The sequence below is a fragment of the Cygnus olor genome, chromosome 7 (assembly GCF_009769625.2).
Source record: "Cygnus olor isolate bCygOlo1 chromosome 7, bCygOlo1.pri.v2, whole genome shotgun sequence".
Taxonomy (NCBI): Eukaryota; Metazoa; Chordata; class Aves; order Anseriformes; family Anatidae; genus Cygnus; species Cygnus olor.
Window position 1 is genome coordinate 31,175,978 of NC_049175.1, and position 12,316 is coordinate 31,188,293.

The following is a 12,316-nucleotide window of genomic DNA, read 5'->3' on the forward strand; positions in this document are numbered from 1 at the left end:
TATTAAATCAAGCCTCTTGTCTGACTTTCCATTCCAGTTTGCTGACAGTCTGTTTTTCCCTGTAGGTACAAACAAGTCTTCTGTGACAAAGCAAAGTTTTTTGGCTTCAGCAATTTGGTAGATCAAATAAGAAGACACTTCAAAGATTACAGCATTCACCTAAGTGGCCAAATAGATACTTTCCTTTTTCACTGTCAGTTCACTCACTTAATATTCTTTTCTCATTGAAATGAAGTGCTCTGATTCAAACTAAAGATGATCATCAGATTATAGGAAGACATTGTAACATGAGGCACAAAAACATTAACAACTTCATCTGAATTAATTTCACCTGAACTTGGGCTGTAAGTACCACGTCTCTTTTCCAGGTTTGCTACAGGTTTGCTTTAAGTTTCCTTGTGTGAGAATGAGTCCTACAGACATCTCCTGCCTATCTGTATTCACTATGTGCTGGCAATTCATCGTTGTTGAATGATACTAAAGCGTTTTTTGTCTCGCTGCTGTGTTTGAGCTCAGGCTTCACACTTTCTGTCTAAAGTTACAGACCCATTGTCACGCCTGAAAGAGCAGCTAGTCTGGAGGAGGAAACATGACTGGTGGAAAACCGGTAAACCTATTGTAAAATATCGTTACACAGAAGCCAATACAATGTAAATGGGGATCGAATATCCTATTCTTCCCCATACCACATTGGTGCCAGTCTGAAAACAGTGTGAATGGTCAGAATTAATAGAATTTAAGTGTTATAAGGACCCAGATGCTCTATATGCGTCTGAGCCTGGATATGAGAAGATAGTAACAGAAGCAGGAAGCTGCTAATGCTCTCGCATCTGGGCTTGCTTTGCTTGGCTTCCCACCCAGCTGAGAATTTAATGCAGCTTTTGGAAATATTTGGAAACTTTCAGTCAAAGACTTCTGAGTAGCTTTGGAGCTTGCCAGAGCTATAGTGTTTCTTTAGTTTTGGAGTCTTTTGGACCCTCCCATACAGAGCTGTCACAGTAAGGAAAACTATGTTTATCAGCCACCTTTCTCAAAACCCTTAGCACTAGTCCTTCAACTCGTAGGAACCATGGGTGAAAAGCCATGGAGAACAATCCCTGTTACTCATGTGGAATCAGTGGTTTCAGGTAGCTCTAGATCTGCTTGTGAGGTTTTCTTGTTTAGTAAGCTGGAAAGAGCTTGCTTGATGAATAACAGAAAAATGATAGAAGGCGTTGCTGCTGGTACTGCCCCACCAGTCCCTCTCATGCTTCCATCTCTAGACAATGCTCCTTGCCTCCCTACAATTTCCTGGCAGCTCCTGCGTCAGCAGGGAGCTGGTGGAGACCTGCTGTGGACATTTTCCAAGTGGTGAGCACAGGAATATTTACATGCGTCCTGCTTATCTTGCATTCACACAGTATTAAATCTGCTTCTAGACTTTTTGTGGACAAGGGACTTATCCAGAGATTTCATTTTTGTTGACTGTTCTTATAGCATTATCAATGGGGCTCGTGATACTGGCAAGGATCACAGCAGAAAGAAGACACTGACTAGATTTAGACATTTTATGATTTTTTTTTTCTGTCCCTTGCCTTTTTCTGGAAACGTTTTTCTTTCTTGCTTTCAGAAATTAGCCTATTATTTTTGTTCAGTGCAGTGTCAATTGAGAAATAAGCTAAGGTTTTGTACTTTTAAGGAGATTGGGGTAAAAGGTGGATTAGTAAGGAGAAAGCTCTTCTAAAATGCAAAGTTTATATATATATATATTATTTTTTTTTTATTTTTTTAGGGTTTGGGGTCAAGAGAATTGGAAAGCATTGTATTTGCGGCTGAGAGAAATTTTGGTATCTCAATGGTGGGTCAGAACTATTGGGGAACTAGAGGAGACTCAGGATGTAAGGGACTCAGCATCAGCAGAAGTTGTGACTCCCTCTGGCACCCTTTCCTTCTGAGTATTTCTAACCCACGCTCCAAGTCCAGAACACACACACACAGACAAGCACACACAACTGCTCTTCATTTTCTTTGCTGCTGTCAGAAATATGGTCCTATCCTGAATTACTTCTGGTCCAACAAATAACATTGTTCTCATCCCTACAGATATAGCAAAGAGTTCCCCTTATTTCAGTCCATCTGTCAAGGAACATTTGAATTCATTTAACACTCTGGTGTATCCGATTTGGACAGGAATGTTGGCCCAAAGGTGGGAGAGATTTAATTTTGCCAGAAACAATCTCACTTTAGTTCATGTTAGCAAGATCCCATAAGAGGTTTTTTAAGTGGCAGCTATTTACCCAACAGTAATTTCATAAAATTAAAAAGAACTGTATTAAAACCAGATAATTTTCCAGTTCAGGGTAGGTCCTTCAGATGGAGCTGTCAATTTTACTGTAGACAGACGCCAGTTGAAAACTAAAGGAAACAGACATGATTCTTCAGCTCTTCAATACCTCCCTTCAGGCACTTATGCACATTCCTTGTGGAAAATACTTTGTTGCAAAAAAGTGGGGAGAAATGCTTCTTATTTCTTTTTTCAGTGCCATTTAAAAAAATGCTATGATTACTACTTTATGCTAGTATATAAAGCAAAAATACACACTGTACTTAGTGGAATATTAAGACCAAATTTGAAGTACTGTGTATTTTGAAGTCAAAGCTGTAGTTTGTTTAGTACAGAAAGTCAACCGCTTCATTCAGTCAAATGAAATATTTCCATATCCTTCACACAGGTATTATTGATGTACAGCTAGAAAACTGAGGAGTTTAAGTAGTCACAGGCATAACTTAATTCTCTTTCTCCTCTTTTTTTTTTTTTTTTTGTAGTTCTTTATGACTGTTAAAGAGGGAACATTATATTGTGTGTCTCAGCATATTTAGGTGGCATTTAATTTTCTGGAGCTATGAAAAATAATTTTATGAGAAGAACATATATTTCCTCAAGAAGAGTTAAACGCCCCTGGAGTTTTGTTATAACATAGAGTTTTCCATCTGAAATATATGTAGAGAACAACTGGCTGTTATTTTTTTGAAGCAAGTGTCTAAGTCTGGTGTAACTTCAAAGGTTGGGACACTCATTTTTAACTGCCGTAATTCTGAACAATAAGTCTGGAATCCAGTAGTCCAATTTTCAACTACTTATAAAAAAATTAATTTTATTACTGGCTCCTGATTTATTTCTGTTTATGTCAAGAATAGGTTATAATCTATACCTAATATCCAAACACTTTGGAAATTTGAAGATAGTTATTTTTGATTAGGGTATATACTTTGAGACTAGTGCCAACTCTGCTGATATTTTTATAAAACATTAATAAAGAAGTTTTTACTTTATTATTATTAGTAGTAGTATTAACACTGTGGTTATGACTGCAAACTGAATAAAAATCATACAATTCTAGACTTTATGCAAAGACAAAGAAGCGGACAGTTCTGCTCTGAAGAATTTATACGTAAATTTAGTTCTAGATAGAGTCAAGAAAAGGTTTTCTATGTTAGCAGTTGGAAATAACAGGATAAAATGATGACAAAGTTTCTATATTTTGCAAAATTTTGCTGGTTCACCATCAGATTACATGTATACAGGTGTTGATTTATTTCATTTCCGAGCAGGTTATTTATCACTTATTCCTGATATGAAGTGAGATATAATAGCCCATAAATCTCCAAGTTTCCTGGCTTTTTATGAAATGCAGTCATCATACAGTGACTTTCTAGAATTCATGAATGGTATTTTTAAAAACTTTTTGATTTACAGGGATCTTTGTTGTCACATTCTTCTAATCATAGAATTCCAGTTAATAAGTCATGACAGTAAAGAGCATCATTCTTCCAGATGAATTAGAAATTGAAGACCACTGGGTGAATAGCTTGCTGCTGAGGAGTCATACCAAAAATCTTGTTGAAGACTATATTCAGACTCTTGGAAGTCTAGATCTCACATTTCTGTTCTCTATCTTCTTTGTAAGCCAGGTTTTGGAAACCATTTTTTATCTTTAGAACTATGTGAATTTTGAAGAACCTCATTCGTTTAGCATGTTTTTTACCCATCCTAAGTAGATAATTTGTGGTGAAGTCATAAGATGCTCCAAACAAAAATCTTAGCTCTTAACTCAGAGAAAAAAAATAAATATCTACTTTCTGCAGCTGTCTGACCAAAACCAGGGATACATAAACTGTATCCTTGGAATATTTTAAAAGATCTGCATCCAGGTCAAGACTTGACACTCTAGTTCCTGTTTATTTTAGTCATGATGAACAATTCATGGAAAGTTTAGTCACTCTACAACAAACATTGCCAATATATAATCACACATGATAACATGATATTTTAGACTATTTTTTTAATCTTAAGTGTCAGTTTCAACGCCTCCAATCTTTGGATTGAAATTAGTAATATTATTCTACCATCCCATGTGTACATGTGTCATAGATTATAAGGAATAATATATATATATATTTTTCTGTAATGAAATCCAGCAAATAAGTGTTAGAATTACTCATGTACAAATGATTGATTAAATGGCTGTAGTGAAGTATGAGAGGTTGCCAGAAGATAGGTTTATTTATTTATTTATTTATTCATTTATTTTGTAAATAAACAAATCTGATGTTTATAGAGAGACTTTCTAGGGAATAAGAAGACATGAGAAAACGTAACTGGTGGGGGTTTGTATGAATTTGGAATCCACTTCATGCAAAGTCAAACATATATTTTTTTTTCCTTAGGTGTGATTTTTGAAATGCCTGTTCTCCTTTATTTTTCTTAAAATGTGGACTTCCAAATGTCATCATTTTATTATGATAACCTCTATTATGACTTCAAGCCTGATTATGCAGAAAGCAGTGCCATCTTTGGAATCCTTTTAATCTTAGCTTTTATAATTTGCCACAGACTAGTAAAAATGAATTTATGTTAGCTAAGCATTTCTATCAAGGTTTGTTTCTTGCTGTTATTTAAGATAAAATCAAACTATCAGACTTTTCTCTATACATATGAAGGCAATGTCTTTTGGAAAACAGTATTTATGGTATCCATAAAATGCTTCTACAAAATATAGGAAGATTCAATTGGCTAATACACATTAAATAACCAAGCTGCAGGTTTTAAAATTCACTTTGTGTACATTAGTGAGCTTAATTCCTTATTTTGTTCTTTTTTCTTTGGACACTAATGACATGCATGTGTTATGATTTTCATTACCTAGGATGTGTAATCAGTTTTCACAGCAAGATTTTCCAGCCCTATCACAGTTTGCAGTTTCTTTGCAGTGTCTACCTTCTCTTCACTCTCTTCACTCTCTATAGCCTAAATTCTCTCTTTATTTATTTTTTAAAATGTGTAATTTATCTATTGAAATCAGCATCCTCTATCAATTTTTAATGGCCAGTCCCTTCTTTGAGATATCAATTACATTGACCTCATCTTGACAAGCTTGGGTACTGTAAGCATCACAACACATTAGAGGATTGCAACTTCCTATGGCAGCATTCCTTAGCAGCCATAGCTAAGGTCACGACTGTATGTGATGAATATTTTGGACCTACTCAGCTGGCTGAATGGTATTAAGGAAACATAATATTTGACCAGTCAGTTGTACAAGAAAATCTCTCTGAGATTACAAAAATTTATAAATCTTTGTAAAATGTGGATTTAAGGTATTTCTTTCTTAATTGTTTAAATGTATATTAGTTGTATTATTATATATATCTATATATAGACAGATATGTGCACATAAAACACACACACATCCTGATAATTGCCTAATCAATTGTTATTAATTATTTTATTTTACACCTTCAAAGAGTTGGAGTGGTGAAACCACAGACGAAAGATTTTAAGATTTTAAGATCTATAACTTTTACAAAATGATTTTTAATGAACCCATTGCATAAATTTTAGATAGCAGTGTACACTCTAGTTCCATGTCTGTTAGCATGTTGATCTACAATATCGAAATTATTTGGAAAAAGAAAATAATCTCTTAGGCATATGAGCCCCAAATTATAAAATAATTTTGCTTTAGATGTAAAAGCCAAATTAACTCATGGCAGCTGGCTTGTAAATGTATTAAATGGACAGAGGCATAGTGAATGTCCTTCAAGATGAAGTTCTTGTCATCTTTTCTTGTGAAAAGAGGTTTATCCCATCCCTTCAAAATCTGTAGGGTATCCTATTTTTTTAGTCTCAAAAATATATTTGGTTTTCTTTGAAGATGAATAAAACTGAGATGCTATTATATTCAGTTCCTACTTTGCAGCATCCAGAAATTCCTTTGCTATTAATATGCCAGAGAAACAGATTTCTTTGATTTTTTTCAGTTTAGAAGATCAAAAGCTGTCAGAAATTGTTTCAAAAGAAAAATAAATCTTTGAGAAGTTGGATTTGAAATAATAAGTCTCCAGCATGTTGCATATACGACGCTTAGAACTGTTTAATGGAAGATGCTGCTATAATTGTGGGGTTGGTCTCAGTGCAAGTATCACTCACACCTAGAAGGTATTTAAATATTATTATTATTATTTTTTTTTCCCCAAAGGTAATTATTAGAATACTGGATATTAACAGCATTCTTTTTGTAGCTTCTTGTAAATACCTAATCAGGTAAAAAGAAAAAACAAAACAAAACAAAACAAAACAACAATACACGTTTAGATTATAACAGAAAAAAGTTTTAAAAACAATTTGGAAATCTGCACAGACTTCTGTCTTTATATAAAAGCTTTTTTTTTTTTTTTATTTAAATTTTTTTTCATTAATATTTTGGTATTTAGAAACTGATCATTAAACAGACATGACATAGCACTTTGTTGTTGCTTTCGTTGGTATAGAAGGACTGTGGCCTGCCTAGTATGGTTTGTGGATGGCAGTCTTTGTACTAACCACCGATTGGGTAGGATTGCAAAAGCTCTAATGTATTCACGAAGTCCCTGCTGAGTTAGAGAATCATATAGACAGTAAAACTTGGAAGCCTTGGTTGGTGTTAATATCATCAAGAAACCAAACTCAATTTGGTTTGTATTAATATCGTAAAAAACCCAGCCTGATTTGGTTTGTATCAATGACATCAAGAAACACGGTGTGAAGATATCTGTCCTGTAATGCCTGAAACAGCAAGTAGTAAAATGGAGCTGAAACAAGACGATTAAATATTGATAAACACTAGACCCATTTGGAAATAGTCTTGAATGCGTACAGCCTAGCCTGCAGCTGAAGATTAAGATGTCATTGTGGCTTTCAACTTTTTCATCAGTAAAGCTCTAAATCAGTTCTAAACCTATAACCCATCACTATTGTTCTACAGTTACAATAGCCAATTGGGAACAATATACACTAATTCCTCACTGAGAAAATGTCTAATGATTGTGCTAGCAAATAAATAAGTCAAACACACTTTTTTTTTTTTTTTTGGAAGGGGAGTGAATATACTTTTACTTCCAAATTAATACATTTAGTGCTTTATAAAGCAGTTGCTATTTAAACTGCCAATAATGTTTAACATGAATTTACTCACCACTGCCTATCCTCATACTGTATAATTTATAACACTAAGCCCTTTCAATACTCCAAAATGCCAGATAAACTTTTCTCATTTGCTCTTAATTTGGTCACGCAGGATAATACCAACATCTGAAGGCTCTTTAAACTGCTTTTTAAAATGCATTCCTGAAAGCACCACCAATGCCACCTCTGCTCCTTGTCATCTTCCATAATTATTTCCAATCCAAAGCGGTCCTTAATGCGCTTATTAATCTGGCATTCTCCTCAGTGTGAAGCACATTCAGCTCTATTAATTTTTAAAAACCCTTTTTTATGGGGGACTGCAGATGCTTGGCTATTACTGAAAAGCTATTAGAAGTTAACACCTTTCTCTCCCCAGGGACTGGCATCATCCTATGCTTCCAAATGCCACCCTATTTTACATTATCAGCTGCTAAGACTAAGTATTAGAGACTTTTTTTTTTCTTTTTTAACTTCTGAACTGTTAATGCTATTATTAGCTAATGGCAGAGTTCTGTGCGGAGTATAGATACGTATACTCCCTCAATGTCTACAGCATATGGGGTTTTATTTATCTGCCTTTGAACAATAAGGCTTTTCATTCTTGCCACCCATTAGAAGAAAACTCACAGGTAAACAGCCACTAATCTTATTCCCAGGGGCTGAGATTATTTTTGCCTTTTCTTGGCTTGGATGTTATGATCAGGCCAATATTTAGAAGAAAAAAGTGAAAGACTTTAGACAAAAAAAGTGAAAAAATGAAATAATCACCCATTAAACCTCAAACCACCTCGTTTTGTGGTGTACACTTCCCCTTTTAGAGATTCGCAGTGTCTGTGTCTTTGTGAAACATAAACCTTCCTTGAAGGACTGGGAGGTAAAAGCACTGAAAAATAATACAGAAAGCTATTTTGGGGCTGGTGGCAAAAGTTACAACTGGCAGGGGTTTTCTTTTTCTGAAGAGCTCTAGATCTATTAATCTCTATATCTGTTTGCTGCTGTGAAAACAGGCCAGAGCTGAGTCTCCAGGATGGGCCTTAGTGCTCCTTGTCACTCTTTTTTTTTTTTTTTTTTTTTTTTTGAAAAGAAAACCAAAAAGATATAATTGAAAGGTGCATAAGTCTGCGCCTGTATTCTGTGATTGTAGAATTTGCAATGAAATTCTCCCCCTTGTTTCTGAACTGTTGCTTAGAATCGCAGTTTTTAACTGAATAACACACAAAGAATAGAAAACAGTCCAGCTTTGGCTTTTCTGACCACTTTGAGCTGTGTTGACTAAAGACAACAAACTAATGCATTGGGGTCAGAAAATGCTCAGATTTTGCATACTGAATTGAATGTAGTATCAAATGAAATAGTACAGAGACTATCGCACTGTCTTATCAGTAAATATAATGTATTTAATTTGGTAAAATCTCCATTAAAAATTCTCCAAAGCTGTAGCACAAGTGTGTGTGTCCAGAAAACTGCAGCATGTTTGACATCAACATAAAATTTAGCTCTAATCTGCCATGAGAGACACTGGAGCCTGATCATGAAGTTGGATATTCACATAACAATTATTGGTGTTTCCTGAACCAAAGTCAGGGCATTATAAGGGCCAGTGAGGAGGGAAGGTCTTTCAAAAATTCTGCTAAGGGTTGTGAAGGGATTTACTTGCCGTGTCTCCAACAGCAGGCAGGCAGAGCTTTAGCTATTATCTGTTAATATTTTAACTTGTTAACTCCTGAAGGACTCAGGCAGCAGTTCATAGATGTTGTAGACAAAGAAGAGAATACCTTCCTAGAAAATTTTGCAGTCTCTCTTTATATAACTATGTGTAATACACAGAGAGCAGACCAACTTAAGATATTGGTTAATATCTGATCTGAACATGAGATGTACATCCTTACTATACGGAAAGAATTCCAGATGGTCTTTATGAGCATTAATGCCATCTTTACTAACATCTTGAGAAATGCAAAGATGACATCAGCTTCATGCGTCAAATGGAAAACCCTAACTTCTGACAGGGGCCGCTTCAGAAAGATGTCAAAAACTGAGGGATTTCCTTAGAATGGCAGGATGCAGGGCAGGAGGATGCACAGCGTGGTGCTTGGTGTCCACAACCTCTGCAGAACAGGGTATGTAGAGTGCCCCAGTGCCTGGGAGAACTTGTTCCAGCCATTTTCCACCTTGGTGTTTTTTTGGTTGGACTCAGTAGACACAGCTGGACACATCAGAAAAGCGGCTTAGAAGCACCTTCCCACTTTGCTGCACAAAGGTCAACATCTGAGTGCAAAATGAAGCTCCCAGTCTCCAGAACAGCCATTTGGGCAACTCTGGGGAGAACCAAAATAACTTTAAATGGATAGACCTGTCCTGCTACAGATCACCACTTTTCTTCTTTAAATGGCTGCCAAGAAGTCCTAGTATATCTTGCTGCATCATTTGCTGTGGCAAATGCCTGGGCTCTTGGTTAATTTCACCTTTTCATTTGTCATTTTATAAGACATTTGTTCAAAATCCAAGTTGTCAGCTTCTGTCCTTCCAGATTTCTGGAAGCACGTCACTGTTCAAATAACAATGCTGGAAAATAAAGTGGAAACAATGACACTGGAGAGAACTGTGACTGAATTTTGCTTTAAAACACACAATGACAAAGCTGGGTCACCCTGACTCTGAGCTAGCATCAGCCTGAAGGAAGAGCCATGAAGAGTGGTGGCTGCTTTAACTGAGAATTTGCTGGCAGGTTTTTTGTTTCCATGGCAGATGTAAACCTGTTGCTGAGCATCCAAAGCATCTCAGCTAAGTTTGTGGATGTTCAAAAAAAGTGGAATAGATACAATATTACTTCAGTTTTTTAACAAAAACGAAAAGGTATTGATTATTTAAAGAAAATCTTTCAGAAGAAAAAAAAATAGAAAATTTGAAAACCTCAGCTCCAGCTTAAATGTATGCGTCCTCTTTCACCGAGCAAGGTTATTAATGTTCCCAAGACTGGAAAGTTCTCTGGAAGATTAGAAAGAGACTAAATTAATTGGTCTTCCTAAATGCATATTATATGCTCAGTAGACCTGAACCACTCCCATAGTGTCCATTCAACCCATCCTACAACCGCTGTATTAGTGTACATGCTTTTCCTTGCTTTTTCTTTAGTAAAGTGTTTTTGTTTTTCTTTTGAGTATTTTGTTGACCAGCATCCACTTCTTGAAATTAATAACTCTGTATAAAATGTTGCAATCCCACTCTGCAGTAACATAGCTAGGGCTGTCCAGTTATCGTTTCCAATGGTCCATGCTCAGGCCCCAGATGTCCTTGCAGTGCCTAGGGCAGCCCATGTTCAGCACACCTGCTGTGGAAGTGGGTTCTGCATCTTGTCTCCCTCTTGTCCAACCAATCCTGTGTCCAGGAAGACATGAACACTTTGGTGCTTTTTTTTTCCTGAAAAGTCCCAGAGTTTGAACAAAAACAAAGACTAGATATGTGATTCTTTGCAAACATAAAAACACTCAAGTTATTTCCTTAAATTACAGTAGCCTGAAGCCTGCTTATTCAGCTGGCCATGCTTCCAAGGGGCTGTAACAGCAGCTGGGCATTTGCAAGGCACAGGAACATATCTCAGAGTGTTCCTCAAATCCCCTGCACACCCCTGCAAAGCAGCCTGGAGAACTGCATACAGAGACGATCCTGCCCAGGGACCCTACTTCCCAAGGGAACAGTAAAGATGTTAAAGTTTTGACTTGCAAAAACTCATTAACTCCAACAAATTTGGGGTGGCTTTGAGCTGATTAAATTATTTGCCCAGTCCTATTGAACACTGAATAAATGTAGTCATTCAAATGTTGGATAGTTCTGTTGTTAGTAAAGGCACATTTTCCTCTGCAAAGGTGTAATTCTTTTGCATGAGATTTAGCAAGCAGATATTGACAGAAGAATAGATAATAGATAATTGATGTCAAAGGCTGAATAAGAAAGTTGTCGATCAGCCAGAGTATAAGTTATCTCTCTATGTAAAGTAATATAAAGTAACGATGATTTATTGCTTGAGAAAGTTGCTAGATTGAAAAAATTCTCTGGAATTGCTGGTGAATGCAGACTAATTTTTTTTTCTAAGGAACTCTAAGCAGACCTATTTCTCTTCCAAAAGAATACTTCTGGTTCTAATTATATGTATTTTACAGAATTGCATTTCTATAAAGTTATACCGTTAGAACATTAAACATCTTTTTTAATACTCATGAAAAGAGAAATCTTTTCAGTTGTCTAATTTGATACAGCAAAGAGATAAGAAAAGATGTGATTTGGCTTTACAATATCCTTCGGTTGCACTGTATCACACAACCTATAGCAGTTTCACCTATTAAACCTCAAGGAAATATGATAAAATGATTTGTGAAAATAGCAATAAGTCTCTAAGTCATCCGTCTCTGAGGAAAAGATTAGTATTGGAGGAGTAAAAAATTAGTACTGGAGGAAAGCTGAACTGTTTAAAAGGTATTTCCTTAATATCAGAGGAGCCTCCGTTTTAGAAGTGCTTCTCCCCTGTTTTATTTAGACACCTCCCAAACTTGAAATCTGCTTTGAGTCCAGCAAATAATCTCATGCTCTCCCCAAAGAGTCCCTTGGAAATCCATTGCACACAAAGCAGCAGGGGTATAGGTTACACTTCACAGGGATCCGTCTATGTAGAAATGAAAGCTCAATATATTCCTCAACTTAGGTTCTGGATGTTTTCCAGAGTCATAAAAATGGCATCCCATCATCTGTGCCTTTTCTAATTTTTTTCCTGTTATCCTTATGAAAAAGACCTTTACAGTGATGGTGACATCTTTCTGTCTTGAACTCTATGGGATT